The sequence below is a fragment of the Protopterus annectens genome, chromosome 17.part0 (assembly GCF_019279795.1).
Source record: "Protopterus annectens isolate FY-2018-M chromosome 17.part0, PAN1.0, whole genome shotgun sequence".
Taxonomy (NCBI): domain Eukaryota; kingdom Metazoa; phylum Chordata; order Ceratodontiformes; family Protopteridae; genus Protopterus; species Protopterus annectens.
In genome coordinates this window covers 105,785,623-105,813,573 of record NC_056751.1, presented here as the reverse complement: position 1 = coordinate 105,813,573, position 27,951 = coordinate 105,785,623, and positions in this window count along the sequence as shown.

Below are 27,951 nucleotides of genomic sequence, written 5' to 3'. Positions count from 1 at the left end.
AGAGGCATATCCCAAATAACAGAGACCCCAAGACCAATCCCTCGGGTACGCCACTCATTAAGGGTCTACTGTTTGAGGTGCCTTCCCATATTTTGAGGTGGGCTATATCACTGAGCCAGTTTGTTACCCATCTGGTAACTTATGGATTGATGCCTAGTTAAGAGAGTTTATCTATTATGCCTGAATGGGCAATAGTGTTGAAGGCTTTGGCCCGGTCAATGTAGGTGGTGTGCACCATCTTCCCCTTGTCCATGGCTTTGTTGACTGTCCCAAAGAAGTTGAATAGAATTAACAGACATGATCTCCCCTTGACAAAGTGAGACTATGTGGGATCGAGTGTTTGGAGGTTGTCAATATCCCTGTTAATGAGGTCCATGATAATCCATTCTATGGCCTTGCAGATCAGGTTAGTTAGGCTGATGGGTCTATAATTTCCCGGATTGGTGGACACTCTACCTTTGTGCAAAGGGATGACAGTGGCTGCCCTCCACTCAGCTGGGACAATGCTGGTACTCAGGCTTTGGTTAAATAGGGTGCCTAATGGTGCTGCAAGTTCATGCCTGAGTTCATGTAGGATGCAACCTGGGATGTTATTGGGTCCCATGGTGGCTGTATTTTTTTGCCTTTGAGGGGGCAGTGATGACCTGCTCCCTAGAGATAAGGGGTGGGAGGTAGGTATTGGGGATGTCCTGATTTACTAATGGGGTGACAGAGGGGTGAAGTTTTCACTGAATCTGTCAGCCAGTAGGTTGGCTATACCTACAGCATTTGTGTATGTGGTGTCCTTGACCACCAGTTCTGAACAGATCTGGGTGCATCCTTTGAGACTGCAGACTTATGTGAAGAAGGCCTTATGATTGTCTCTAGTAGATGTGGCCAATTTGAACTCAAAGATGGCTTTATAGGATTTCACTAGTGCTCTTATTTTCTTGTTCAGGCTAAGGAGAGACTGCTTCCAATTAGGCACCTGCTCCTTCTGGACAGCAATTTCTTTCCTTTTGTTATATAGTTTATTTATTGCAGATGTCCACCAAACAGGTTTACTCTTCCTTGCGGAGGATGATTTTGTCCTGTCAGGTATTCCTGATTTCATGCATCTATATAAAAGCTCGTATAGTACTTTGGTGTAGATTTGAACATTGGTGCCAGTTCCAGCAGAGAGGAGGGGGCTGTGAAGCTGTTGATACCATCCCGCAGGAGGTTGTAATCAACTTTGGAGAAGTTTTTTTGTTCGACACTAGCTAGTGGGGGCCAGGGGAGTTGGTGACTTTGAAAATGACCTCTTTATGGTTGGATCTTACCAGAGAGGATGATACTGTAGGGGGGTTGCAATGGTTACTCATGTTGGTTAATATCAAGTCCAAGATATTATCACCTCTTCTTGGGTATTGACTAGCTGTTCAAAGGCATTTGCATTAATGAAATGGAGGAATCTCTGGCCATTTCTGCTCTGGTATGAGTAGTTTTCCCAATCTATGGTTGGTAGTTAAAGTCATCCAGGATCAGAGTAAAGGGAAGAATCTTGATAGATTCAAAGTGGTCCAGATAGGTGGAGTGGGCATCTTGAGTCAAATTTGTGGGTCTGTGGCAAGCTATGATTTGAATAGGGGTCTTGTCAATGATTAACTGCACCTGGAGTGTCTCCTGTGTGTCATACTGTTTGACCAGCCTGGAGGTGTGTGTGTGTGTGTTTAATATATATTGAAATGCCACCTCCTTTGACTTTTCTGCTCACAGTTTGCAGTCTGAATGCATTATAGGATGAGTAACCAGGTAAGGCTGGGGTGCTCTCCACAGCTTTGAACCAGGCTTCTGTGACTGCACAAATGTCAGCATCTTCCAGGGTTAAGAATGCTTGCAATGACAGCAGTTTCATGTTTAGACTCTTAGCGTTTAGCAGCATGATCTTTAATTTGTGTTTTGTTGAAATTTTTATGTTGGTAGTATTGACCTCATGACTTTTCCTAAAAAGGCACTATGGAGTAGGTAAGAGCCTTTGCCAGAAGCCTGAAGCCCACGTGAGACAGATGAAGGCCATCTCTAGCAAAGCATCGTGGTCTGTCGATCATATCTTCCCAGGCTGTCAGGTACTGGATCCCCCTGGAATGACACCAGAAACTAAGCCAATTGTTAAAGTCAATCATTTTCTGTTTGTATTGAGGCATCATTCTGGGTTTCTGTAGAATACTGCTTAAGGCTATGGACATACCTGCCTGGGACACATATTCAGCAAGCTCAATCATGTTTCTCTTCATATAGTCAAGGGAGGGAAATCTCAAGTCATTCATGCTAACTGTTGTTGAGAGACTTGAGTGCATATGTGATATGGTGGATTCTGGCACCTGACAAACAACTAACCATGACTTTTTCCTTATCCAGCCTGGTGAGAGGCACATCTGTGTGTCTCACAATGGAGTCTCCTGTTACTAATATGTTGGGTTTATGGTAGGCCTTAGTGGTTGCGAGACACAGGTGTGTGGACTATGCATGGTATGTGGTGTGCAGGTTTGCTAGCAGAACCCCTAAAATTTAAGTGACTTTGGAATGTGGTCCAGTACTAACTACCTAATTAGTATACATGCTTTTACTCCAATAGCAAATGCAGCAAAGGAAATTCCACAGTAGGTGGTGTGAAACGAGGTGAAAACATGTCCTTTCATTTTGATGAGGCAGTAGAGATTTCTTTGATATTATTGCTTCACCCTGAAAGGATTGACACTTCAGTATATGTGAAGTAGTAAAGAAAACATTATTGGAGGGGTATGTTTTCAGCTTTAAAAATATTTTTTGTTTCATTTCAGAAATCACAGTCAGAGGGAAAAGTTGGAGTAGAATTTAGTGCAATCTTTTTATATTACTTCTTTTAGTCATATAATTACAACAAAGATGGATGAGTTTTATGAAAGGAAGAATTATGAGTTTAAACCCTTTGAGACTGTATTAGGATATTGACCGTGTTTTATAGCATGACTACTGGGTCGCTCTTTGAGGGGTCATTTCAAAAATAGATCATCATCTTTGTAGAAGATTACTGCACCATCACAACATCACAATGTAATATGATTGAGCCAGACAACTGATGAATAATATATACAACTTATATTACTTCTTAAAGACCTTTCCTTGAACTGTGATGGTTAATTGATTTTCAGCTTTTGTGTTGTGCATGCAGACTGAGGAATAAGTATGTACAAATTATATGTTAAGTGTACATTTGTTGCAATTTGTTTCTTAAGGAATATAATGTTATATAGCATTGGAATTTATTTGTAGACTTTGTTTCCTACTTTAACTATCATTTGGATGGGCAATTATTTATGTGTGTGGGTAGGGTTTTCCAACTTTTGGGATTATTTTTTATTTTGACATGTCAGACTTATTTAGACTTCATTCTCATTTAACAGGAAGTCATTCTGTGTATTTTTTTTTGTATAGATTAGAGTATTTGCTTATTTGAGTGAGAGAGTGTGTGTGAGTTTGTGTGCGTGTGTGGATTACTCCAGTCTTGTTTGTGGGTAGCGGACAGGAACACAGGTGCTACTAGCTGTAGCTTCCTTAGATAATTCTTTGCATATTAAATCCACAGTAATAGAGTTAACAGGCCTAGTGGAAAAATGGACTTCTATATATTAGTCCCCATTAGTCTAGTTAGGGTCTCAAGGTTTCTCAGACACCTGGTTTACATAACACAGTACAAGCTGGAATCAGAGACAATCAGTTTAAGTAGCAGACAACCAAGATGTAGGATTTTTTCTTGTGTTTCTGTAATTTGTATATAGAATTCCATGTGTATGCTATTATTCATACATTATTATGTATAAACAGTCTTAATACATCTAGCACTGATGCAAGTGATTATAAGTTGGTTAATTTCTTTTTTATCATGCTAGCTCACATCCATTTCTACAGTGTTGTTGGTCTCCTGTTATTCATTGCTGTGAATAACATCATCTGTAGATAGTATGTGTTTTGAGGGATAGAGGACACACATTTGGAGATGTAGGTGGGTACTGTATCTGAGATGGCAGCCCCTCTTTCATATCTTTTGGCTTATCTTCTGGCAAATATGTTGTCTCTATGATGCTTTCACATAAAGTGCTTGCTTATTTATATGCAGCAATATTTCGCCTTCTGGCCTTACCAGATAATTTACATGTGTATCTTTGAAAAGTTGTAGATAGCTGATATGTGTGCGAGTACTCGGACAAGGACAAATAAGTGTGCTTGTGTAATCTTGAAGGAATGTGGTAAGAGATGATTTTGCTCATTTTTCATCTGATAATCATGATGAATTATTTGAACTTTGAATAGTTCATTTTTACTAGGCTTGGTCTGTCATTGTTACTATTACGAGTTTCTTAGGGTAATAGAAAAATGTGCAGTCTCTTCTTTTTGCAAGGCACACATTGCCTATATGGAGTGTGTAGGATATTTACTACAGGGACAGAGCCTCTAGCCTCTCCTGGTAGCTTGGTTACTTTAGGCTTCTGATTTTTTTTTTCTGAAGAATATCGGAGAGCTCTCTAAATGCTTGATATATCTACTAATATATATCCCAAAGAGGGCATTACATTCTATGATGGGCCTGCTTAGTGCAGAATATACATGGGTAAGGACTTCTTTGGATCTAGAAGAGACACCCTTTGTCATCAACTGTGCCAGATAGAGTGGATATACTAACAAAAAGAATACGAAAGACTCAGGGTAAAAGCAAGGTGCATAAAACAGATACGTAAAATGAAATAAAATGCACCACGTTAACACACAAACACTGAAAGTCTCTGGTTAAGTTTGTCAATGAGCCCAGTCAGGTTCACAATGTTCACTGCAAAGGTTTCTTGTAGTTTTAAAATTTTGCCTAACACGGTTTTGGCTCCATCTTCTTCATCCATACTAATAAAACCACAAGCGCCAACCACTAATAGAAAGGAAAAGAAGAAGTCTTCAGAGTCGAGTGCTGTAAAAAGGCTTTATTTGCAATAACACACATCGAGCGCTTTAATCCACAGGTCATAGGATTTCTTCAGAACAATATAAATTGCAACAGACTGAATTTTTATACCTGTGGGTGACAGCCTCAAATGACTAATGGCAATTTGCTTGTGATAGGGAGGGGTTGGATAGTCAATTAGGTGATGATGTCATTAATTACCCTTGTTTACCTGAACAAGTACAATAACCCGCTTCATCCCATTGCATGATATTGGTGACACTGATGGTCCTGTACTTGCCAAAGGAAATGGCAGACCCGCCTTTGTGAATATAAGATCATTGCCACAGCTTGTGAATAAACCATAGAATAAAATAAAATATTGTGCTTCACTAGTAAGACTTCCTGGGATGTTATTTAGGCCCAAAGAAGTACTATTCTTCATTGTGCTTGTCTACTTCTGCATGAAGATAGGATATGGTGACACTTCCTCTCCAAGCCTAGTACAGTAGTGCCTGTACTTGCTGGGGGTTCAAAGCTATAGCTGAATGTCGTTGTAGGATATTGATGCAATCTGATTTGTAATTTACTACACCACTGATTCCTATAACACTACACTAATGAGAATTACCTCCACGCTTCCTTGTCTTCTTAAAGAACACTAGTTTCCCATTTTACCTGCATGCTTAAGCTACTAGGAGGCCTTGGTTGGCTGGATATATACTTACTGTATTAGTACACTATATGAATCTTAATTATAATGATGCTATATTTATAGATGTGTATGTGTATGATTTAATGGCCAATCCCTGTGTACCGCCCCTCTGCAGTATCTAGAATCCCTAGAAATATGGCCATAGATGCCAATTTAATTTGCCTTGTTTCAGTTATGATATAGGAAACCTTTGTTTTATTTTACTAATTTGATTTGCTTAATTAAGTAATAGATTATTATTTGTAGACTGATTTGGCAATTTGCTACCATAAATTTAACTTAAATTTTCTGTTGTAATCAGAATGGAATTAACAAATAGGGAAAAGTGGTCCATTTTACCTAAATGGCAAATGCCCGCAAATATGTCCTATAATGAAACTTGTACATGAGTATTATGGTTATGTCTATACTTTTACCTTTTATTGTTTGTGAGTCAAAAGGGATACTGGTTGGTTACAAAAATACAATGCAGTAGAAAGACTTCAAGGTGGAGGAGGGCTGATAATAGTATTCAGAGCCTTTAAAGAAACCCAGCTGTGAATATCTCATTGAAGATACCATGCATCTGTGCTATCATGAGTAATGATGTGAATTGAGAACTGTAATTATATGCTAATAGCTTTTGTTTCTGCTACACAGAGGCCTCACTGCATGCAATCAAAGATCTACAATTGTGAATGTTTTGTTATTTAATGAGATTATTTTGTACAGCAGTTGTCCATTATGGCACAGCTTTGGGTATGAAGATGTTATGTGCTTAAATGATTTAGATCTCAGCTATCTGACAGTAGTCATACTGTGGCATACATCACAGATACCATTTTTTGCTTATTAACTAGGCAGAAGACAGCACAATATTCTTCTCTGCTTTATGAAACTGAGTTTCATAAAACACAGACGTATTTGGTTATAAGGGGGTGATTACTTTTGTTTGCGTTATTGTCAAAGAATCCTTTTATAGCAGGTAATGTATCTACCATGTATTGGGTTATACTGGTTAAGAGTCCACATTGACTTTCCAGCCTACCTGCCTGGTAGGAACATATAACCCAATGCATGTTTCTGGAAATTAACTTGACTGCTGCAGTTAGTAAGACTGTTGGACATCACCGCACAAAGCAATATAATCGAACCAAAGTCAATAAACTGATTTGTTACTGAATAAGTATAAGGTTTATGAGCCTCACTTTGAGGAGTCAGTGTATTAATACAGTGGAAACAAAACCTAGGAACTTAAGAACATTCTATTCTTCATGAAGCATTATAGTATATAGTAAAACACTTTTCATTGCTTTATTTATTGAAATATACTGTAAATTATTTATGGTTGCTATGTAACCTGTTCATTGTCTGAGTCCTATGAAAGGTGTGAAACACAGTAATAGAGGTATTCTATTTTGTGTGCTAGGTATTTGTTTTTAAGTCATGACATGGAAAGAGGAAATATTTTTAGGGGGTTCTGCAGTGTGATTTGTTGATTTTATGACTTTTGTATTTCGCTTTCTCAGTTATGATGTTTTTGCATCTCAGAGAGATTCAGTATTTCATTACAGACACCAATAAATCAAACAGCATGTGTATATTCATGGAAACCTTTCTTTTTATTGTAGACATCAGTATTTACTCTTCTTCAGTGTTTTATATAGCTGTGTTTGTTGGCCAGACATTACTGAATCATTTTTTTCACTTTCCTAGGTAAGCTATCTTTTTTGGAGGTGTAAAGAAGCATGTTTTTATTATATGTCTGACAGCAACAGGATGAAATATATCATGTTCTATTTGTTTCTTGTTTTTAGTTTCTTTTCAGCCTGACATCCGAAAGGTCCTCAGACAGTGGTTCTCTTTTGGGGCTAGCGGTAATGACGCATACAGTATATAACAGTAGGAATCAGTAACATATGACTATAGCCATTTGTGCTTTAAGTTACATCCCAATATTACAATGGTGAGGGATGCACAAATTTTTTTGGGGGGGTAGAGAAGTATGGGGGTTCTAGGGGTTCTGAGCTGCAGTACAAAAGTATAACACCCTATACCCCTGGTTTAATTTACTTATTTTCTCCGGAGTTTACACGGTACAGTCCTGCCCAGTTAGAAAGTGTTGCATGAGTGAACAAATACAGGGGAAAAGTGAAAGTGTAATGCAAATTGAGAAACAAAGGAAAAAAGTAATCATCTGGTATGGAGAGGCCAGTATGGAGGCACTGTGTGGTGCATGGTGATTGCAGGAGTGCCATGGAGCCCTTTTCCTAGGGTATCAGTTCAGAAGTTTGGTTTTGGCAATTTTTATGATTTTTTTTTCTCATTTAATTTGCTTAGTTGTACTGACTTTTATTTGTACACTGTTTTTGAAAAAATCACTGTTTGCTTCTTTGTCTTATAAATATTAAATAGTTTTTGACTAATAAAAGGGAAAAAGTAAACCACTTCAGTGATGTTACAAATATCTGTAAATGACATAGTAACTGATTATTGTAGTGTGTGTGTGTGTGTGGGGGGGGGGGGTAACCATTTCAAATGTTGGGACATGCTAGAGCAAGTCCCAAAACATGGAGATTGAATGGCTGAAAAAACAGATTTACATGCACTAAGTCCAAGATGCTATTTCTCAGACTATTTATTCCCTTTTCACCAAGGTATGGTAATCTTGGAGTTGTTATATATATGTTTGGGAGTTCAGGGTGCTTGTTTAGCCTGCAAAAAGAAATTTTAAGGAGAACAGCAATTTTCAAGATTTGTTGTTCTCTTTTTTTTATGTCTTTTTTGGGCACTCAGAATTTCAAATGCTGACATTTCAATAGGGAGCCATGAGGGTGTGTGAGTGTGTATCACGACTCTCACCTTTTACCACCAGAGCTGTGGGTGAAGCCAAAAATGGCACCAAATGTAGGGACACATTATATGCTGGTACTATTAACTTAGATATTATTAACTAAGGACTTACCAAAATAATTTTCAATTTTAAGAGGGATAGAGCAAAAGCTTGAGCACATGTTAGGGGAATCAGAGATGAAAGTTGTATGTGTGAGTGTTTTGGACCTTTATGATATATGACTGAAAATAAATGACTTTATGGTTTCAATAATAGGTAGATAGGAAGATAGATAGATAGATAGATAGATAGATAGATAGATAGATAGATAGATAGGTAGGTAGACAGACAGAAGGAATAAAATATTTACAAAAATATTTATTAACAAGCCTCCAAGAACAGGATAGATGTTACCAATGGTATTCATTACATTCACAGATATCAAGCTGTGAATGCCCCAACTCTCACACCCCCAGGATAGACTGTCTTTTTGCAATGTAATTAGCAATGATAAGAAGAGCAAACTATAATGATGGGCTGATAGCTTGTATTTGTAATGTACATGCTACAGTTTTCATACATTTAGAGATCATCAGTTGTGAAATCCCTTTATCATTTAATGAGATTATTTGCTGCACCTGTGGCTGATGGTGATACAACTTTGGTATGAAGATGTTTTGTGATTAAATGATTTAAAACTCATCTAACATAGAAAACATATTATGGCGTGCAGCTAACCTCAGTAATATACTTTTTGTGTATTAACCACAGCTGACAGCATACCTAAATTCTCATTATTATTGTAAAGAATAGTCAATAAGACACACTTCATAGGTAACTAATAGGCTTGAAGTCCATTGAGGAGCCTAGCTCAATTTCCCAACTGCTCCTAACCACTATCTGGTTAAATGACTAGCTTAAGGTTACACTGAAAGCATCTGAGGGTCGAGGGAATCAAACATTATACCACAGGAACTACAGCTGACAGCCTTAACTGCCAGATTGACAGTGCTATAAGTTGATGATATGAACTGTGTTACAAGTAGTAAATATCAGTAGAAATGCATGATGTAGTGAATGAGTACTCTGGCCTGGAATCCCAAATTCTGGGAAAATCCCATGTTTTTTCAAATAGACAGTCCATGCTCTAGATTTACTGATAATTTTCCTGGAAACGTGAAATATCTGTCTCTATTCATAAGAAATATGATTAATCATAGCTCATTGATATCTTTTATTCCAGAAAAATGTATACCAGAAGGGACCCAGCAGAGACTGCTGTTGGACACCATTGGTGACACGTTTCTGTCTAAAAAATGCTGTTTGGAGCAAACACCCCAACCTTAACTCTATGGATTCAGTAATATGCCCAGTTACCTACCTGGTAAGCTATGTGTTATTTAATGTTGAATTGGGAGAGTTTGTCAGTAATTCCAGCATGGGGAGAGTTCTGAAGGCCTTAGCAAGGTCCAAATAGGCAGCATGGACTTTATGCCCCTTATCCATGCTCTAAGTAATCATTTCAAAGAATTCAAACAGGTTAACTAGACATTATATGCCTTTTAGAAAGCAAAACTGATATGTATCCAGGGATATACAAAGTCAACTGCATCACTGCTAATTTTAATATTATATATAATTATATTCAGCTTTACTACATTCTGTATCCTTGGAAATAATACTACTGAAGATAATATGTCAACAATTTACAAGACCGGATCAGTTCAAGAGTCATCTTTGTGCAAGGGCAGCACTACACTTGGACTCCACACCTTGAGGATACAATCACTGGAGAGATACAGTTTGAGCATTTGATGAAGGGCTTTTGCTAGACAGGACATATTGCATCTCAGCAGGCATTCGACAGCTGTTACACTGAAGAATGGGGATTTCAGATGGATGTCAAGGTTAGGTTGTAGGGGTAATCTAGCCCCTCCAGTAGCACATAGATGTATTTTTTCTATCATTATGCTATTACTGCAGTTGCTGTCCCTGCTGATGCATTACTTTAATCTTTTTCCTGGCAAAATACTTATCCACAATAATAATAATAACAATAATTCATTCATCCTTAAACTGCTTATCTAGTCTTATTTTGTCTGTTTGTATACCTCAGAAGTGGGCATAAAGGCCATTTGTAAGTAAATTGGTAGATATTTTAGATTCATACAGGCATACATTTATACTAGACATGCAGTCCAGAAGAGCACTGAGAAATTTAGCCAGGTAACCAGAGAAACCTTGAATGAGTTAAGATCCATGATCAGAGTGACATGCTATATACAGTGGGGTTACTATTGGATTACTCACCCAATTTTCCAAACATTTCTGAATGCAGCTAATGCATTGCAGTATTTGACATATAGAGGAAGTTATTTTATATGTAATGGTCTACTTGAGTGAAAATCTTTGTCAGCATGCGCTGTTTTTATCAGAGTTGGTTAAGAGCTTTGGTGCAGATATACATGGTGCTGTTTCCTTTGCTTAGCTGTAAAAGATCAAGTAGGCTGAGGACTTCCATGTCTCAGAAAGGCATGTAGAGAAAACCATGAAGGAGCATGTGTGACAGAAGACAGAGTCAGAGAGAGGTATCAACCTAACTTTGTGACTGCAAACTAATAATTTTCTTGGTCAGAAATGTGTGGTCTGTCAAGTTGGATGATACGCTTAGACAAGTATATACCAAACTGGAAGTTTGGTTTGGTTGACAGGAGACTAGAGAGGCATTATGATATGCCCTGAAAAATTATGTGTCCCAGATAGAAAGACATTCTGAGTCCACATATTGCAACATCCTGTACAAGCCCAAGTGCATTCAATCAGTTTAATCTGCTCTGGCTTTCTGTCAATTTCAGTGTTGTGGCCTTGAGCATAAATTATATGTGCTTGTGCTCCAAGATTGTCTAAAACAGACACCATTATTGAGCTGTATGAGGCAAACTAGTTAAAAGAACAATGTAACAGCTGTGTACAGGATAAATAATGTGACAGCTGTGTACAGGATAAATAATGTGACAGCTGTATACAGGACAGAGGCTTAGATTGGCGCAACCATGTAAGGAAATGTCCTTGACCTCAAAGTTAAATATTATGATATGCATACATGTACTGTGGATGCACTTGCTATATAACTTAATAGAATTTGTTCATACATGAGGATAGCTTAGCCCAATTAATCTGCCATTAAGTTATATATTGCATAAAGACAAGCTCATACCTTTTCCTACAACCCACTTTAACTGATTTTGGTTATCATATGTATTCTTGGATTTCAACACATTTTTGTTCACACCTTTCTGAGGAAGGTAATTTCATGCATTTACAAATACTAGAAAAAATCCTCACACCTTCTCTGAGTCACCTGACCTCTGTCTTCTACTTGTACCATATTGTTCTTCTGTAACACTCAAATAAAGGTACCATCCTTCTCTGGGACTTTGGTAACTCCTTTAGCTAATTGAATGTTTTAGTTAAGGATTATCTATCTATACTAAGAGAGTGAGAGCTATGCCTTTAATTATAACTGAAATGTCATAAATCACAAGCAATGAATGTCTTTTATTGCATGCATATTCATATACAGTAGGAAGTCATGTTTGCTAATTAGAGCTAGCCTGTACAATATATAACTTACATAAATAAGCAAACACACATTTCATGTGAAACTGAAGTTTTATTTATTTTACAAAATAAACAGTCACACAGATTAGATGTGAAGTCATGCTTTTATTTATTTGACTGTTTCACAACTAATGACATATATAGGTATATGTAGCTATTTCTGACATAATGTAACAGTTTTACAATGTAAATTGCAACTGAGCAAATGTGATATTTTGGTGCAAAGAGACAATTTGCTGAATAGCCACAACATTGCAAGATGTCTGTAATACATAGTTTACTATCAAAATGCTGAAGTCACGTTCAGCAAACACAGGAATGTCGAAATTCGGTTGGACGATTTCTGTGTTGCCAAACGTGACTTGAGTGAGACAGTTATATAATCGAATGCTACTGTGCATTTGCTCATATACAGTGTGGACTGGGAAAACCATCCCTATCCTCACCGTAGTGTGATCTCAGAGCTGGAATAATTATTTAGCAGGGGGGGTGTTGGGTGCAGCCTCCCCAAAGGGGGGCAGGGGGGGTTGCCCCCTGCAAAACAGTGAATTTGTAGGGTAGGGGCTAGACTTACCTTAGCTCCTACGTGGACATCAAGTTTGCTATTTCATCTAAATGTTGAATCTGCTGAATTTGTTCATCAGATTCGACATTTAGACCTAATTAGTATGCAGGAATTCAGTATTCTGGTTCGATGTTCAAAACAGAATTTGTTTTGAACGTCAATATTTTGATAGTAAACCTTAATACACATTAATTACTTTAAAGAATGCCACTGCACATAAAAATTAGAATAAATAAAAATGCAGGCATCCTTCTATACTTAACATAGCCAGTCTATAAAACAGGATACTTATAATTACACATTTTACATATGTACATGCATTCATACATACATACATACAAATATTTCAGGCATGAGCAATAATTCCTTTCTAACCTAACAATATACCTGAACAATCATTTCTATATAAGGGAAGAAGTTGTTCTTAATAATTTCTAAAGTAGTGTTTGCTTTAATATAATTTGAAATTCTTTTCCATGCATCAGGTACTCTCTCAGAGAATCAATTATTAAACCCCTCATTCCTATATAATCTCTTGCTTTTTTAATTTATCCAAGTCTTTTGGGTTTATAGTACTATGATAGGAATGGACCCCATTCCTAAGTCAAAGTAAGATTAAAGTTCATGAAATTATTATTGTTTCAATCTTTGATGTCAGCCAGAAGTGCTCTTGGCAGCACCTGCAATGTGCCCAGTAATGACTCCTTCTGCAATTTGTATGGAGTTACATGTATTGGTAACATATCTAAATACAATTGTAGATTCTTTTTTATAAGACCTGTTGCTGCTACTACTATTGGAACTGTCTGGGGATCTGTCTTCCACATTGCTCTTGTTTCTGCCTCCAAGTCTTGATATTTTATTACTTTGTGTCTCTCTCTCTCTCTCTCTACGCAAAACACTGTAGTCATTGGTTGTAGCGATTTCAATGATAATGCAACTTTTGTCTTCTTTTCATGGACCACTAAATATGTCTTTCTTGCATCTATTTTTTGGACTGTTGGTAATGGGTGATCCCATGTGATGTAGACTTCGTCATTTTCTGTGATGATTTGTGGCTCATGTTTCCAATGTTTTTCAGCCACTCCAGTACCATAATCTTTGCACAATCTCCAGAGCAACAGTCTCGCCACATTATTATGCCTTTCAGTATACAGTCCTTCTGCCATAAGTATGTCTCAATCACCAACAAGGTTTCAAATTCTGTTTTACAAAACCTACATTTATCTGTTTCTCCCATATGTTCAATGGACTTTGTAAACCAAAGTGTACTTAGCCTACTGTCATGGGCCACCACTATTAACCTTTTATGTTTTTGTTTGAATTTGCCTCTCCTTAACTATTATTGCATTCAGTCCTGATCAACATGAGGTTCTTCCAGGAGTTTTCTATACTTGAAAATATATTTATGCATGTTTTACATTTCTTGCTTTCTCATCTGATCCTTCACCTTATGTTCTTTCTTTTGTTTTTTGGCACATTCACTTGCTGCCTGATTTTTATCTACTTCTGTTTTGATTTCCATTCCTGCCTGACGCCGATATGCTTCTGCTAGACTAAACAGGGAAGTCATCTTATATTTATTCTCCTCATGTTTCAAAGCTGTCACTAAGTTTGGGTCTTGTGAGGTCAGCAGATATGATCTACACTGGAGGGACACAGATGAGCTTCATCATAGGGTCACTGAGGTGCAGAAGCAGCTGGTGCATGCCTACATTACGTGTCACAACCCTATGTATACCTGAACATTGCTAAGGAATTCAGAGATATAGCTGTGTCTCAAATATCAGATACATACCTTTTAAAACCATGAAGCAGCTGTTCTGACAATTAGCTCATCTGGATTGTTAAGAATGCAAGGTAGTTGTTCTCCCTATAATTTGGGGTTTGATTCCCATGGGGTTTATTTGTATAATAATGTTTATCATGTACATAATAATGAGCATTTTAGATGTTTCTGTTTTCCAACATATAAGGATATCATTTCACACATCCAGTATGGTCATGTATTACTGATGTCTTTAATGTCTATGCCTCTGATGACTACGTATTTCTCTATTACCCATAATGCTTCAACAGTATTGCCTAATCTACCTGCCTATGTGTGAATACTGACTCATGAATAACTTTGTCCATTTGCTTTACAAAATGAACAGTATTATTAAAGTCCCATGTGTTTAACACAAGAACACTGCAAGTCTGACTGTCTAAACATATCTTCTGTGTTGTAAAACTTAATAATATCTGGCAGTTTTGTGGAACATGAGGGCCTATGTGCTGTATGTTTCAATAATTATCCATTACTCACAGGAGTACGGCTACACACATGCAATAGTAGTTTGTTCAAATGGAAATTGTGAAGGTTGCTAGCTCAGCATGTAAAGCAACAGGCTAGCATGCATGTATCAACATAGGGCAAAGCTCTCATATTCTGATTGTGTCTCTCTACAGGTTTCAAAATGCTGCGATACTTACTGATATTAATGGTTATTTTGAACATACTTATGACTATCCTGTTTATTTGTTGGATTTCTATGAATATCTTTGTAATCCATAATGGTCTACCAGCACTAGTTTTTTTACTACATTCTTATGTGTAAAGCTTTGAAAATACTGGTATATTTATGCAAAAATAATGTGGAATATGCTAACATTTGCATCCTGAATTTCATGTATACCTGTCATTGTTCATTAATTTGAATTCAACACCCTTCTCAAACTTATATTTGGAGGGAATGAGATGGTCAGATATGCATTTGGATTGTAGAAAAGGGACATCCCTGATATCAGGGATAATTTGGTGTTATAATTTGTACTTTATATCTATACATATTTTATGTCTTCCCACCTAAAATACATTACTGTGTACATGATATACAGCAATTTGTAGTTGTCTGTTAACAGCAGCAATGTGTTACATGATAGCATTCCACTCTTTAGGTGCGAAAGTTTACAGTTGTGTTTCTGCATTGTGACCACTGTGCTGATATGCATTCATGTTTTCAGTTTTATTTTCATAAATGCACAGCACGTTGTAGTTCTTGTAAAGTGTAAGCCATGATCCCTATTAGTACACCATCCCTGCAGATTCATACAACTAATTCTTTTAACTGCATTTTTGCCACACAATCTTAGACAAGATGGATTAGCTAGGCAGGTAGGTGTCAGGATTAGCCTGTGGACATAGCTTAAAGTTTTAGGTTTGAATCTCATGTCTTTCAATTCTGTTCCAGTATGTAAAGGACTGCATATGAAACATTCCAAACTGTGTATGGAGATTCTTTAATGTTCTTCGATTTGCAATTTAGAGAACATGAGCTGAGCACATACAGTAATGTTATTTTATACATACATTAGTCATACATGCGTTTTACTTTTTGCAGGTGATGAGAAGAGGACTCATAATCATGACCTTTGCATCAAACAAATGCACAGACTGGAGGAGCAGTGCACAGAGAGAGGTATGTTGATTATTTTGTCTGAATTTTGTAAACAAAAGAGATATCATTGCTAGAGGCTAGTATTTTTGCCATTACCATGAATACTACTTGTAATGCTGAAATACCCAGCATGCATCTTTAAGGTAAGTGCAATAGTCAGACAATACCTGTGATTACAAGTATGAATTACCCAAAACTATATTAACATATTATATAGCAGCAAGCCATGTTTGCTGAAGATATGTTCTGATGTGTAGGCCACAACCTTGATGACAGTCATTTATGTGTAATCTGTTACAGTGCTTTTGATTGTGTTAATAGTGCTGTGCCTGCTGTTTGCAATGTATATGTTGGCAAACTTGTATGTGTGGATGTGGCTCTCAATTACTGATCTGTTGTGCATAGCTTGCCTACTCACATACTGAATGGGTGAATGCCATGTCAATGTTCACACTGTTGATGGCAAACTGTCTGGCATGCCATTCAGTTCAACATAAGTACTGCATCTGCCTAAAACACTTTTGCTGGTTTGGTTAAAACATTGTGTATCCTGTGTTTAGGGATACTTGCTTGCATAGACATTCCTGTTCAACATGTTGAACTCTCAGTTATATAATCTGCATCAATGTCATTCTGTTTGCATTTTGCAGGACAGTGATTGATAATGAATGCATGTAGGCCACTGATACATTTGTTGACAGGCAAGGCTGTTTTAAGACATATATCATATTTGTATGTGTTACAGGCTGTCACTGTGTTTATCATTGGACATTATTACTTGTGTGATGTGTTGCATTCCAAAAACTGATTTTGGGTAAGCCAGTGACCATGGTGCCTTGCTCATCTCTTTTGCATATGGCTTTTATATCTCCTACTGGATTGCTATCTCACTATATCTTCATTATACCAAAATGTTAATTGGTGGTTCATATGACTCATTACATGCACAAACACCCAGAATACAGTTGGCATTCATACACCAATATAAATGTGCAGGGCAGGCATTCAAGACACCAAAGATGGAAATAGCGATATTCTCTCTCAGACAGTCAACTGAACAATCTACTGAGGAGTACATAACAAGTATTAAATAATGCAGGTCGCACTACTATTGTTATGTTGACATTTTTGCTGTGCTGTTTTGCAAGGTGGACTCATGTGAGTGTTGCATAACATAGTGTCGTGACTTGCTTCTCTTCAAATGCAAGCTACATAAGGGTGCTGGCTTTACATATGCTTGCCATGCATAATGATGGATGATAAGCAAGTGTTCAAGTAATTTCAGGACTTACACTGATAAGCTGTGTTATGCATGCCATGGCATGCATGGAGTAAGCTGCTTACATTGTGTAACGGATATAGTGGCCCTGACATGTTCCATTATTGAAAACATCCATGCATATAGATAACAGGACATAGGGAATGTGTAGTGTGCATGAGAAACCATTTGCTAGCAGCAAATCTGTTTGTTATACTTGTCCTACATAATAATTTTAAGCCATTTCATCTGAGAATGTGTTTTAATGACACCTGCCATGTATACTGATATAGCTTTATTGTCATGTGCAAACATCACATGTCACTGAAATGTTACTTAATGTCTGTTAGATTGCAGATGTGCACATCATTTTCAGTTTAAAGTCAGCTATGATTTTCACAGGAATGTGCAGCCTGATAGACGTGTGGTTTTCATCGTTATGAGTTTCATTACTGACCTACATCACATCTGATAGCATTGCTGACTTTGGCCATAATGTATTCTAAGGTTTCATAATGACTGTTTTCTTCCTGTTTATTGTATCATAGTGGGTACGTTATGTAGTCATGTAGTAGCAGGTATGCATATGTACTTTCTGTCTTGTGCTGTGATTCACCTTGACAGATTATAGGACCTGTGGATGCTCACCCATCAGACATCAGGGACAAGTGCATATCAGACTACTGCCAGAGTCCTGCAATGATGAAGACAACCATGACACAGATGTGGGTGATGACAAGGAAACTGGACCTGCATGTGCCATCATCCCTGCTGCACCCTAAAGGAGATGATGCCATGCACCCTAACACCCTAAAAAGATGATTATCGGGAACAGATCCAGGAGATGGTGACAGATGTCTTTCAGGCACAAATGAAGGACATGATGTGGAATTTCTTCCAAGATATAGCATAGACTGTGAAGTACTCATTCAGGGAAATCGCCCGGGATATCATTTGCAATGTTCATCCTCATCATGGTAGTCCTCAGCACCATAAGTATTGTCTGTGTGATCCACTTGTGTATGGCACCATGCTGTTTGCCACATCAGTGATCAGTCTGTATATGCATATTTGTGCATGCATAGCATTTTGCTGCCATACTTATGTAATTCAGATCCAAACATGCACTGCAGATGTGTGACATTTAGCATTATGTTTCAATGGGTGCATGACACACATTACTATGTTAGAGTTTCATTCAACAATCAGCTATCCATGAGTTTTGGCAGTTAGCATGCTGCTACTGCTGCAATAATTCCAACGTATTGATGTGTGATACTGACAACCACTCACAAACATGTTGCCCATATTCCACAAATACCACATTGGTATGGGTATGATTTGTGGGTTTCCATGTCAGGTATGTTCAACAGAAGGACATGTCCTTGTGTTTTGGATGACACTAGTCATGCTGTCACACTGACATACTGGCATTGTGTGTGGCATGTGCTGGTAAGGCTGATGCCATGTTGTGTCACGTGAACATATCTGACACATATGGGCAGTCCTCCTTTACTGAATGCATAAACCACTAGTGTAACATTCATGTGTACATCATGGTAATGATAATTTATTCAGTAACAGTACAGTGTGTCTTCTTTGGCCTATGTTTCATTTCCATATCCATTCCTTATTCACATAATCTCATATATTTTGTTACATGGTGTACATATGCAATGATTTATGTGCATGTCTCTGCCAATATTCTGATCAACAGAGAACACCAGTGTAACTTGGAACTGTGAGCAGTCACTGACTCCATGTTAATGTGCTGTAATTTTTCTCACAAGACTGTCCTTTACTCAGTAATAACCAGGGTCAGTGACATATAAACGCTGTTTTTTTTACTACATTCTTATGTGTAAAGCTTTGAAAATACTGGTATATTTATGCAAAAAGAATGTGGAATATGCTAACATTTGCAACCTGAATTTCATGTATAACTGTCATTGTTCATTGCAGGTGTTTATTCCACACACACACACACACACACAGATATATATATTTATATATATATATATATACACACACACACACACACACACACACACACACACACACACACACACACACACGTGTGTGTATGTTCTACCAATTCTTAGCTTGTAAGCTTGCTTGCCTATGCCTCTTGCTATTATATGATTGCACAATACTGTGTGTGTAATTTATACAAGCCCATTTATTTTGACATCTTTTGATATCATGCATAGGTACATATGTATTTCTGCATTTCACTATGGCTGGTATGCATCCCCAGCCTATTTGTCAACTTTCCATTGTCCATGCTGTCCACTGTGCCAACTTTCCTTTCCTTACTATTTATTTCTGACCTTTGTCTGTCATGTGTTTTGAAATTTGTTATATAGGTATACCTGCTTTGATGGCTTTCTCTTCCTTTTTCCCTGTCTCTACCTTTCCATCTATTCTTAAAAAAAATTGGGCCTATTCCCACAAAAAAAAAAAAAAAACATTGTTCATGCCCCTCTGACTGCCCCTCAAATTTTCCTATTCCAACATGCCTCTCATGTGTCCCTGTTCTTCACCCATACCCCAAGACCTGATTTTCTATCTCCCTATTTCCCTGGGTTTGTGCATTACCGATGTTCCCCATACATGTCCAAAACCATTATTAGCTGTAGGAATGTGGCCATGATTGCCTTTTACCTTTATTAAGTTTTTTACTAGAAATTGTATGGCTTCTATAAGAATCCGTAACTGAGAGCAAGTATATTTTACTAATAAATGACATATGGAGATATCCTGTAGTTGTCTCTAAGCTTACTGGATAGATTTTGTTGTAGAGATGTATTTATGAATGTCAGGCAGCTTAGACTGCAATATATTTCTGTATATATTTGTTAATGTACATCACACTTTGTGAGACAGTTTTCATGACATATGGAGTAGCTGTGACTGATATACAGTGTGCTGTTGATACTGAGAAACTGTGTCTATATTAGTTCACTGAAGTCACTCTTCAGTGACTCACACATTCATCGACCCATATTCACCAAAAATCACTTCCATGATTTGCTGAATACTGCCAGGGCAAAGAAATACTTGGCCCACAGCACAACAGACCCAAATCTAGCTAAATCTAACCCGCCCAAGTGGGGGGATTCACCCCCCACACCCCCAATGTGGGAGATTGCACACCCACACCTCCTAACTATATATACCAACTTCAAGACCGCACAACAGTGGAGAAAAGGCTACAGTTGTGCTGTGGGGAAAGTATTTCCTTGCCCTGGGAGTATTGAGTCAATCACGGAAGTGATTTTCACTGAATATGGGTCGATGAATGTGTGTTCGCTGAAGAGTTACTTCAGTGAAGTAATATAGACCCAAGAAACTTTGTTATGCACTGAGATATTCTAAGTTCACTGAGGTATATTTACATACTACATGTACTGATATCTGCAAACTTTGTGGAATCCGGCCCTATGTATAATGAGGTATTTTAATAGTCACACAATTTAGTGATACTCCTATTCTTAAAATAATTTACAGGGAGGGTGAGGATTAAGGTACTGTAAAATTCTGCCTACAGCAACTGCTGCTAATGAAAGGAAAAACAGAATAAATGGTGCTAAATGAGGAATATTTGCTGAAAAGATTTCAAGTCTGCATAAACTAAAATATTGCTGGTGATTCCTTGCTGGGTGAGGAAACTAAACCTATACTTTTTGTCTGTGACTGATAGAGCTGCTTTCTGTTTTACCTACTCTATTTTGTTTTCTTTTTTATGAAATCTGCTTGGCCTGCTGTTTTTTGTTCTAGGTGACAGATAGGCACTTAAATTACCTAGGCTGCATATTTTGCATGTTTTTTCATTGGTTGTCTCTTGAGTGATACTTAAATACATAGTGAATTTCTGACCCTTTGTCTCCTGCTGAAAATATTTCAAGCCTGCATAAACTAAACCACTGCTGGTGATTCCCTGCTGGTTGAGGAAAGTAAACCTATATTTTTGCCTGTGACTTGATCTGAATTCATTATCTATCTGTTGGATAAAGTAGTGTATTTTTATACTCTAGCAAGCATTTGTTTTTACATCAAGAGGTCAGTGGATTTTCCATCTAGTACACTGGGAGGTAGTTGGGTCTATTTAAGTTGGAAAAACATTTGAGATTTCTCCATGTAGTTTTATTGGCTGGATGGCTTATTAATCAACTTGTCTTGTTTTCAGTGCCTTTATAAATTCTGTACAACTGAGTGGTTCTTGGTTTATTTATACAAAGCAAAGTACTTTTATAGAATAATCACACTTTTATAAGCTGTTTAAAGTACACTGCTGTATTCATATCTTTAAGTTTGTTTGTGGTAGCATTTCGTATCTTTTAGGTTTGTTTATGGTAACATTTCACTCCGGGCACTCCTTTACTGTAGTTTTACATTAGGAGGACTGGGATTATTCATCTAGTGGCAGTAGGTGTTTATCTGGTCTATCAGAGCTGGGAAACACACAAAAGGATTCTATCTATGTTTGTACTTATCTTACATGCTGTTACTGTACTTCGGCAGTTTAAAAAAAATGTGCTGTCTGCTGATGGTTTAAGTAGTTAATGGCACTGTGTTACAGTGTATCGATTAGTTGTAGGGCTGTTGTAGGTAGTTTGCGTGGTCTTGTCACACTTAGGCTCCAAATCAGCTATTCTACATTAATAAGTTGTTTTTCTGCACCCTTGGTGCAGAAGTGTGCTGATCTAACTTGTCTGAGTTGGGGAATGGTGGTGAAAGGCTTATTGTGTGTTTTCCTTATTGGTAGTTAGCTTAAAACTTGTTTCTCTTTGCACAGGCTTTGATATAGATATTCAGAGCTGTTCGTCATTTGGCAACTTTACTACTGATTGCTACTGATTGCCAAGAATCTGCTTTCACTTGGAGCAATCCACTACTGAAAGACTTCTTTTATATACTGTGATGGTACTTTATCAGTTTCTTAATCTATTTGCTGTTATATTTGTACTTTATAGCAAAAAAATCTGTACTGTCTACTGCTGCTTTAAGTAGTTAATTGCATTGTATTGCATTGTATCTGTTAGTTGTAGGGCTGTTGTAGGTAGTCTGCGTGGTCTTGTTACACGGACTTCTTACTAGCTTTTCTGCATTAAAAAAATGCTTTTCTCCACCCTTGTGGCAGAAGTGTGGTGATGTAACTTGAGTTGGGGTTGCTGATGAAAGGCTTACTGTGCACTTTCCTGATCGGTAGTTAGCTTAGAAGCTGTTTCACTTTGCCCGTATTTAAGCCTTGCATTTGTGTGGTGCTGCTCTTCACTCAGCAGTGGTTAGCAGTGCCCTGTATAGACACAAAAGTGTAGAAGCTTAGTTTTTCCCTAAACAGCTGTCCGTGAAACCCTTCCGAGCTTTTCTGCTGTTATAGGAGCAACTCAGTTGTGCACTGAGCAGCATTACCTTATTGATCAACCTTAGCCTTCACAAAGTATAGGTCCCTCTTGTAGTCTGAGCAGTATCAGCACAGTCCTGTCAAATTAAGCCATTCTCTTCCCTAATAAAACATGCAGTAAGAGCCTGCTATCATGGATGGGCAGTTTCCCATCATCTCTCTGGCCAGCCTGATAGACATGGGCATCCTGAGGCAATGTAGCAGTCATCTCATGTACATTGACAACCACTTACTCCTGAGACAAACACTTGGAGCTGTAGTTACACTATGAAATTGGAGGTAAGACTCTCTCATAAGGACAAATTGAATGCCAAACAGGTTGTCAGCACACATACACTTCCCACACTAAATAAGGACACAGCACATAAACCAACATATGTGGAGATACTCACTAGTAACTTACCAAAAGATCAGATGCCTCCAAAACAGAAACTATTTACACATTTAGTAACGCAAAAAAAAACAACCATAATGCATAATAACACACACACCAGTGTCTCAACAAATAAGGCTATAAGGCATAACACCACAAAACCTAATGTATTGGTCACAGGTGACTCCATTGTGAGACACATGGATGTTCTCCTCACCAGGCTGGATAAGGAGTGGGTTGCGGATAGTTGCCTGTTGGGTGCCAAGATCTGTCAAATCACTCAAGTACTCAAGTCACACAACCACAGGTACTGTTATGACACCATCATAGTCCATGTGGGGGTAAATGACTTGAGATGTACCTCACTGGACTATACGAAGAGAGACATGACTAAGCTTTCAGACTGTGCCACAGGCAGGCATAAGCCTAACTTTCAGCAGCATTCTACCTTCTTCAAGGGAGATGCCACAATACAAACAAAACATTATTGACTGTAACAATTGGCTTAGCTTCTGGTGTTAGTCCAAGGGGATCCAATACCTGTCAGCCTGGAAAGACATGGTGGACAGACCACACTGCTTTGCCTGAGATGATTTGTACCTGTCTCATCTAGGCTTTTGGATACTGGCAAATACATTAATCATCCACATTGTGCCTTTTTAGACAGTATCAAAATATCCAACATCCCAACATAACAAAATTCTCTGTAGATAAACTCAAGGTACTGCTGCTTAATGCTAGGAGTCTAAACATGAAACTGCACTCCCTGGAAGGACTCCTCACTTTGGAAGATGCTGACATCTGTACAGTCACCAAAACATGGTTTAAAGGTGCAAAAAGCACCCAGGCCATGCAGGGCTACAATGCCTTCCATACATTCAGACCACAAACTGAGTGTGAAAGAACAAAGGGAGGAAGTGTATCCATCTTCATTAAGGATAAGTACAACTCGAAACTGGCCAAACAGTATGACTTGCATGAGCTACTCCATGTCCAACTAACTATAGGCAAAACCCCCCACAACATCATAGCTAGCTATAGGGTCCCCCCCCCCCATGAAACGTCGACTTACTGGAGTCACTTACCATGCAACCCAACATTTTACTCATGTGTGACTTTAATTATCCTACCAAAAACTGGGAAATGTACATGACCACAAACATGCTGGCTCAGAGGTTCTTGGACTTTGTCTGTGCAAATGCTCTGGAACAGTTGGTCAGCACACCCACAAGAGGCTCAAATGTCATGTACATAGTACTCACTAACATGTGAGAGCACTGTGCCTTCTCCTGTGTGATGTCCTCCCTGATTAGATCAGACCATAAATCAGTCTTGTTTCATGTAATTAAAAGATGAGATACCCCATCACACTCAAAAATGCTTAAGAATTTTTCAAAGACAAACTGCCTCCTATTAAGTGATGGTATAAGAAGTTTCAAAGACCACTCAAATGCAGATGACTGACTCTTGTGCAGAGGTGTACACTAATGCCAATGTATAACCACTTATACAGTTGTATAGCATTGTCAGTACCTGACTGGATTAAAACCAGGTCTTGCCAAGAAAATAAGCCACACTGGTGGACCCCTAGTATAAACAGGCTATACAACAAGAGAAAGAAACTAGTGTCAAAGAACAAGAGGGAACTGGCACAGCAGAGGAAGAAATCCTTCTCTATCTTAAAGAAACAAATTAGAGATTGTGTCAAGTCCTCCAAAGTTAATTACAAAGCAAAAATAGACTCCCTATCTAAGGATAATCAAAAAGCATTCTTTAACTATGCCTGAAATCTATAAGGCAATACCCAGCTATGTGCTGAACTGGTTGTGGATGGCAGCACCAATACTCAACCTGTGGTAATAGCCAACCTGCTAGTTGATAGATTCGGAGCAAACTTCACCACCCCTGTCCCATCCAGTCATTCACCAAAATACACCTGCCACCATTCCTCAGCCTATTATCTCAAGAGCAGGTCATCTTGGCACTTTCTAAGTCCAAAGACATGGCATCAATGGGACCAGACAACATCCCAGGTTGCCTTTTAAAAAATGTAAAACATGACCTAGCAGACTCACTTGGATCCCAGTTTAACCACAGCCTGCTAACTGCTCCAATGGAAGGGAGGACAGTAACAGTAATCCCTCTGTACAAAGGGGGACCATCAACTGATCCTGGGAATTATAGGCCCATAAGCTTGACTAGCCTCATCTGCAAGGTCATGGAAAGGATCAATACGGATCTTATTAACAAGGACATAGATAATCTCTGGACCCAGTTCAGATTCATTAACAGTAGATCATGCCTATTAAACATGATTGACTTCTTCATGAAAATCACCAAGACCCTGGACAAGGGAAAGGCAGTGCATACTACCTATCTTGACCTAACCAAGGCATTTAACATAATCCCCTGCTCAGGTATTACAGTGGAACTCTTCAGGTTGGGAATTAACCCCTACATTACCAGATGGGTATCCAAATGGCTCACTGACAGGACACATGCTGCCAAAGTGGTTGACTTCATCTCTAGCAAAAGACCAGTTGCCAGTGGCATAGCACAGGGTTCTGTGCTATGCCCCTTAGTGTTCAGAATGTATTTCTTAAAAGTCCAGGAAAACTTGGACAGCCTGCTGCTGACCAAGTTTGCTGACAATTGCAAATTGGGAGCAATAATTGAGTTCCCCATTGATGTTAATATACTGCAGCCAGGGTTAACGCAGACAAATGATTGATGCCAAAGCCATGGATTAAAGCTAAATGCAAAAATGCATTATTATTCCCTTTGGGAAAGCTGACATCCCTGTTAATTACATTATAGACAGCAGCCCCCTAAGTGTAGACCCAGTGGTATGTGATCTGGGTACTCAGGTTGATAGCAACCTGAACTTTGACCACCACATATCCACAGTAGTAAGGAAATCCTTCTATGTGTCACATCTTGTAAGTAAAGGCATCACATCTAGATCTAAGGAAGTTATAATTCCATTATAGGCAGCCCTCGTCACACCAATGCTTGAGTACAATACTCCCTTTTTGCATGTACCTCACCAGACACCTACAACAATTGGACAGTCCACAAAGGTTTCTCACCAAGGAATTAGAGGGTACAAAAAACAAGTCTTACACAGAAATACTGAAAGTTCTGCTACTTTAGTCTGTCTCCTGTGAACTGCACCTGGCTTACAGTGCAGTCACTGACCTGGCCCTGATGGAAATGCTATATATTTGTAAATCAAACTGCATGAGGCTGACTCACTTCAGGGATCTTAAGCTATGATATGAACAGGTCATGCCGGAGGGATAGATACATCTCCCAGAGACTGCCACTTCTCTGGAAGAAGCTTCCAATTCATGTGAAACAGATCACCTCCATGACCTCCTTCAAACGCAACCTAGATCAATAGATGGATGACCACAAATTCAGTCCTGGGGTGGTATCCATGTCCCTCCAGGACAGAGAAAGTTGGTATTAACTATCATAGACCCTTACCTCTGCAAATGTCACTCACCTAACCAATGACAATTGGTGCAACTCAGGATAAATATGGCTAGACCTGTAAGGGCTCTAGGGCCATTAGTCTAGTAACCTTATATAAACCAATCAACTTATTAATGAAAAACATGGAGTAATGGGCTATGGGCTAAATTTGTAAATCCAGATATTTTTGTCATGACCATCATAAAATGCTTGATTTTCTGCTAAATCAGTGATGATTTTAGTCAATACTATGCCAGACATTAGAGTTTTCTACTTCTTATTGTTCAGAAAATGCATATTGGTACCTAAAACCTATTTTTTTTACTTTTAAGTAAATTAAGGAAATGTTTACAAATTGTCCCCAGTTTTGCGCCTTTGCTCCTCTAATTCCACACCTTATTATTGTTGTTGGCTTTGTCGTGATGCTGCCCAAAATAGCTGATTAATCACCACCAGCATCCTTAAAAAAATTACCTCACCACTGAAAATTCAGATTCTCTTTTCACTCCACATTGCTCACGCCAAGTATGGTTGACTTTACATTTGAACATTATGGCTTTCTGCCTGTCTTACCCATGGAGCACAAACCTTGCAATGGTGAAGTGGAATGTGACTTGAATGCTCAGTTCAAATGCAGCCCCCCCCCCCCCCCCGCCGACATGCCACAGGTGCCTTTTCTTTTAACAGTAGAACCTCATATATTTCTACATTTAATTAGTTTATTTTTAAAGCAAAAAAGTCATATTTTGCTGATTTAAAAAAAAAAATAAATGTGGAAAGGTGCCCCTACAAGGACAAAGCTGTAGGCAACTACCTAGTTGGCCTAAGAGTAAGGCTGACCTTGGGTATGGCATGCAGGTATGGGTGATGAGGTAAATATTCTCCAGATATTTATGAACTGTACTGTCACTTCAGTATACCAGTTAAGCCAGATTGCCTGTACTGCATACAAGTCTTAGCAATGGGTGACTTAATGAAATAAACTTTCAGTGAAACCCATTCAGTCAAGGCAAGTGAATGAAATGGAAAACTCAGTAAAGATTTTTACACTGAGGCAAAGTTTCTTCATACACATGGAAGACACCATGTTATTTGTACCCCACTAACTCTGAGGTCAACAATCTCTACTAACTAATATAGCTAACTCTGAGGTCAATGATTCTCAGAATAAGTTGCTAAATCTACCAAATATAACTAATTCTGACACCAGCAAACCTCAGGATAACTTGCTGTACTTTGAGCAGGTTGCCCCATTCATCTCTCTCTCTCTCTCTCTCTCTCTCTCTCTCTCTCACACACACACACACACACACACACACACACACACACACACACACACACACACACACACAC